This window comes from Mycena indigotica (genome assembly GCF_014461135.1).
Source record: "Mycena indigotica strain 171206Taipei chromosome Unknown Mind.scaff0013, whole genome shotgun sequence".
Taxonomy (NCBI): domain Eukaryota; kingdom Fungi; phylum Basidiomycota; class Agaricomycetes; order Agaricales; family Mycenaceae; genus Mycena; species Mycena indigotica.
In genome coordinates, this window is record NW_023503012.1 from 2,117,702 (window position 1) to 2,123,701 (window position 6,000).

Here is a 6,000-nt window from a genome sequence, read left to right on the forward strand (position 1 = left end):
TGAAACGTGTGAATTGGGAGCAATGGTGAATGCAGAAACAACTCCACAAACAACCAAAACACCCATATCAACGTCTGTGTGTTCGGGGCTCCATGGAAAGTATATCCATGCTGCAACCCATAAGAGCAAGACAATGATGAACAAGTTGAGGTGGTGAAGGTGGTGTGAGTGTGATGGGATCACTAATGACAGTGATGATGTTGATGATAGGAAGTGTGATGGTGGTACTGGTGGTGCTGGTGTTGATGTTGTTGTTGAGTTGGGTAGAGAGGAAGGAGGTGTTGATGTAGGATAGGACAGATATGACATACAGAGCATGCCTCTTGTGACCAAACATCCCTACCACAACAACCCACTCCACAATGATCCCAACCCAAAACCCAAAATAGTAGTGGTCACAGTCACAGTCACATCTGGTATGTTGTTGCTGAAAATAGATACATTACCTGGTCCCTTTGTTGTCTTCATCATTGAGGGAAGAACAACTAGCATCAAGAGCATCAGTTGCCACACCATAAATGGCATAAACAACTCCAATATGGGTCGCTCCATCCAAAGAGGGCGATGTTCCATAAAGGGAAGCACATCTGAGCATAGTTTCCCCATCTTCATGTCTTCACATCAACCTAGCACTCCAATGTCCTGTAAAACAAATCAATAGTCATTCAACAATCAGAGGTTTGTCGTCGTCGTAGGTGTTCTTGAAGGTAGCAAGTTCAACTTTCTACTATGGGGAGCAACAGAACCGCTATGGGGGGTGCATTGTATTCTGGGGAAGAAAGCTACAATACAGGGCGAATATATACCTGGGGCGGTCACTGCCTTACATAATCACTGGCCGCGGCTGCCGGTCATGTGCTCTCTTTTTTTTTTTTTTTTCTTTTGAATCATATTTTTATACCGCGGACAAGTACGCTAGTGCTACTAAGACGCAGTGCTCGGGGAGCGGGGACCGTTTAGGGTTGTGCTATAGTGTGCACGATGGGGTTTCATGTTTGGGGATGTCGCTCCTGTTGTAGGTGGCTCGGGCGCTGTTGTAGGTGGTGGGTCGGCATGCATAACATAGAAGCATAGGGGATGAGAGGTCATAACTGGACGCGTCATCGGTGGTGTGTTTGTGTTGAAGGGCTATCCCGCCTCTTCGATTTCCCTAGATCTTTCCGCCTGTCTACCCATGATCGGTTGCCGTCGTCCTCGGCATCTTCATCGTCCGACATGGTCGGGTCTGGTTGGTCCTCCAGTGTGATGTGCTCTTGTTCTGAGACGGTTCCAACCGTTTGTTTCGTCTCATCCCTCTTCAATCTACCCCTTAATTCATCCTGAGATGTCTCAGCTTTCTGTGTTTTGCTTCAGAGCGCGTTTGAGCTCATACACGTCCCATATCGCGTTTGGGGCCTCCGGCCGGCCACGGCCCGGTCCGGATGTGTTCCAGAGTGATTTTGGGGTCAAAAGCAGCTTTCAGGACTTTTCCCCCCACCTACGTGTCCCCGCTCGACACCTGCAGGGAGATCCCATGGACCCTGTGTGTCAGGAAGGGACGCAAAGGGGCAGACTCCTCAACCCATAAGACGAATGGAGCAAGGTTTGTTGGCTCCCAGGAGTTTCAAGACGAAAGGGATGATTCCTCAACCCATTAGACGAAGTGCCGACGCATAGAGTGGTCGTTCGGCACAGGGAAGATTGCTCCAAGAACTTGAGCTTTCCAGAGAGCGCCCCACACTTGAAGAAAGGACAGTAAGGGAGGTTTAGCATTCTGTTAGGAAAGGGGCCGGCCCAGGCCCACGTGACGGTCTCCTGCCAGTCTGACAAGTGTGGGAAAGACGGTTCAACCCCCCGTGACTGGGGAGTTGGCAACCAGGCAGAGCAGGTGGTGTATCTGCAATAGAGAGCAGGGTAGGGACGACTCGGGGCGATTCGGGAAGCCCCGCTGTCACGTCGTGTGACGGCGGCGTCACAGGATACGAGTAGTCGCCTAGAGTGTCCTATCCCTGCTGAAGGGAACAAGTCCATAGCCAAAGAGTGCTGCCTAGTAAAGGCCCTTGCAGTGCCCAAGACATAGGGCAATGCATAGGCTTGGCCAGTTGAACAAGCCGTTCGGGCGGGGTGTGACGTAACGCGGTCACGCCCGACGGTCGAGGGGTCGGGGGGAGCAGCCCCGCAATAGGGGCTGCGGGCCCGATGCCCCTGAGGCGCTTGAAGAGGGTTTCCAGTCCAAGGGGTGAAACATCTCCTTTCCTGGAGGAACGAGTCGCCGCAGCTCCTAGACACTGCGGGACGGCGCGGTGTGACGCGTGACATGGCCCGCATCCTCCCATCGCCCCGTACCAGGGGAACCCGAAGTTTGGAGCCAGAGAGCAAGAAGAAGTGGCTAGGACAAGGGTGAACATAAGAGACAAGAGCCTGGGCTGTCTAGCCCAACCAAGGGCCAATGAGGCAAGCTAGCCTGGCACATTGGAAGTTGTCTAGACGCCCCTTTCCTGGGGTATGGTCATAGCAACCCTACTTGAGGGGACCAGGCCGGAGTAGGGTTCAAAAAAAAGACTTCAATGCTAAACCCAAGGTACAGGAGTAATACTCTAGTCTTTATATACTGTGGGCGCTAGGGGCCGATCGGGCCTGCTGAGGGTCAATCAGAATGGAGAAGGGGCTGTCTCTGGTCGTCCCTGGTCGCTCCGCTAGGAGCCCAGGGACCATTCTGTTGAAGAAACTAGACAAAATATTCGATGTTTATTAGAGTAGGACTACCAAGTATTTATACTACTCTCTTTATTCTAGTATATTCTGTATTCTGAGTCAATAGAAAGTGGGAGAACATTCCCGACGCGCCGAGCGTCGGTGATGGCGCAGCCGCTGACGTCATCTCTCGGCGATGACTCGGGTTCGCCAACCCGCTTACTTCAACACTCCCCCTCGAACACGAGTCGAGCCGTGCTTTTCGCAAGCATGGTGCGCAGTGGAATACCTCGCCTGGGTTAGAGGCTTTCTTGTGGTGTTGTAGACTCCCCCTTTCTCCATGCAGTCTCTGATGCTGACTGTAAATCCCAGTGTCTGTTGCCCATGTGCCGTTTGCTGCTTGGCTGTTCCTATGGTCCTTCCTGGCCGCCCTCGGCGCCAGCGTCAACCCGGAGTCCATGCCGTGCCCATACCAAATCCGTTGCCGCGGCCCATAAGCCCTCGGTGTCCATGTCCGTGTCCGCGAGTCCATTCCCATGTCGTCGGTCGGTAGCCTCCGGCCCGGTTCCAATTCAAGTCCATCCAATTCCGAGTCCGACTGTGATCCAGCCCATCGTGGCGATCCCTTTCGTGACTCTGTTCCATTCCATTCCAGGTCCCAACCAACTGATCCAGCCCATTGGCGATCCCATGGCGGTAACCCATCCCAAGCCAAGTCCATGCCGCTCCGGCGCGCCGTGAGCCCGAAGCTGTGTCGATGACCGATCTGTGCTGACCATGCTCATCTGTCCGTGTGCTGGCGATGCTGAGCCATCTGCCATCCGTGATCGAGTGTCCGGTACGTGTCGTTCCCTTCGCCGCTCTTTCCCCGCTGCTCTGCCAGCCCATTGCCGTAGAGGGATCACATCCCAAAAGGCTGCTCGCTGGAGCCGTCCCATCGCGTGGTCGCTGTGTGTCGGAGGAGGGTGGTGCAGGGGATAATAAGGTGGTGTCGCTACTGTGGGGTGCTTGGCCAATGTGAGGTGCCGGGGCCCATAACCTGTTGAAGAAACTAGACAAAATATTCGATGTTTATTAGAGTAGGACTACCAAGTATTTATACTACTCTCTTTATTCTAGTATATTCTGTATTCTGAGTCAATAGAAAGTGGGAGAACATTCCCGACGCGCCGAGCGTCGGTGATGGCGCAGCCGCTGACGTCATCTCTCGGCGATGACTCGGGTTCGCCAACCCGCTTACTTCAACACATTCCTCTAGAAAGGAGCCATGCCAAAGTCGACACTAAGAAGTGTTTGGCAATGCAACAGTAAGGAGCTCCCTTCTGGACCCTGTGGTTGTCTAGGGCCGATTGGGCCCGCTGTCAAGGGCGTCCGGCGGCGCATCATGATCCCTGATGGCGGGTCATGATGGCTTGATGGCTGACGAGAGCGCGATCTGTGATTATGTCCCTTCTCTGGGATATTAGTGTTGTTGCTCATTGCTTTGAGCTTGTGAATTATGAGGGCTTGTCAAGCCCTAGGGCTCTAAGGGTGGTAAGGGCCCAATGGGCCGTATAGGGCCCGTCGGCCCGACCCGAACCATGATATATGCAAACCTCTATAAGAAATTCTTTGCTAAGTGATGCCCAATCTAAATCCTTTACAGCCCCTACTTTGGTAAGCAAATATCGCCACGCACTAGAGATTCTTGCTACAGAATAAGCCCTGCTTGAAACTATGAAGACCTTGGACATTACAAGTTGAGACGTCTTTTAAGAGTGGCTGCAATCTGAGATAGATCATCTCGACAAGTTTTTGAAGGAACCTTCTGAGGAAATAACGCAGATGGAGCACTATCAGAAGATAGTTAATCTTCAGGCTACAGAGTATGTGTCCTCTTCTTTATGCTCATATGCTAGCTAATTAATGACTTAGAGAACGTTTCAAGGCTTGGCTGACCATATGCTAGCTAATTAATGACTTAGAGAACGTTTCAAGGCTTGGCTGACCAATCACCTTATCATTGTACCTGAGAAAGGGAGCCGCAGTTACAACATGAGGGGAAAAGGCGGGCATCAAGATTCAAGCCGCTTATGATAAGGGCAGATATATTTCGCCGCCCTCCGCCGCCCACCAGCCGCCCACCCCCCGCGTCACCTAGCCCCATCGCCGCCCACCTCTGTCACGCTGCCGCGGCAGTCACACCAGTGGGTGGGCGGCGGGGTGGGCGGCGAAGTACATGATCTGACGTAATCATGCACTTCGCCGCCCACCGTCGTCGAGCAACGTCATCTGAAAGTTGGCGGTGGGTGCCATGGTTAGGTGCTGGATAATAGATCTGTGTAAGAAACACTCACGCTGAGGGCTGGCGTTGTCTCCGTTGGCTTCAGGGCCGCGGCGTCACAGTCAGCGCCGCCCAGGGGTGGGCGGCGAAGTACTCAATTTTAAGGTTTTGGGATTTTTGTTGGATTACATAGTCTTGTGTGTTCTATACACTATAGTGAAGACCCCAATGGATAATTTGCAGTTGTTGTGCTGCTATTTACATTCTAAGTAATGATAAATCTTTAGGGATTGTTGAATTCACATGTTACACCATGTGGAAAACCTTTCATCTTGTAGAATTGGAGTGTCCAACAACTAGATAGGGCTTCTGGGGGCATAGGACTTGGACATCTAGTAGTTTACAAGCTACTTATGGTATTTAGAAGCCGTCCCCCTCGCATGGCCACCGTAGTGTCACCGACGCGCCACGCCCACTGCGCTTTTGTTCACACGGCTCACCGCCGCACTTTGAGGAAGAATGTGCAGATGCCAAAGACCTACATCCCCACATCGTCGAGCTATCCGACACCTCCAACGGTCAGTCCACACCACAAGCAGACTCAGCGCGGTCGCAATAGGGTCCGAACGGCAGACGAACGGGCTAGCGGGCATCAAGGCAGTGGCCAGGGTGGATGGTGCTATGGATCGGCCTGGTAAGATGCATGCACTGGTCAGCGCAATCTAACATAGCACCGGTATCCACATACTGCAGTTTGGTGGTGAACTATTGCCGGCGAGGCACGTGTCGTCGACGGTGCACAAGGATACTCGCAACGAAACCCCGAAGTCCCGAGGGAGTTTCTGCGTGTTACGCTCAAGAACAGGGGCCACCATAAATTGGCGATTCACCGCATCCGGCGCTTCTTTTGGCGCTGCATCACCGCATAATCCCCGCACTTGGCGCTGCATTACGGCATATTGGCGCACCCATCAGATTGATGTCACGCCGGAATTTCTTAACTCTAAACCACCATCTTCAACTGCGAGTGGTGCCTCACCACACCGGAAACACTGACACTCCCA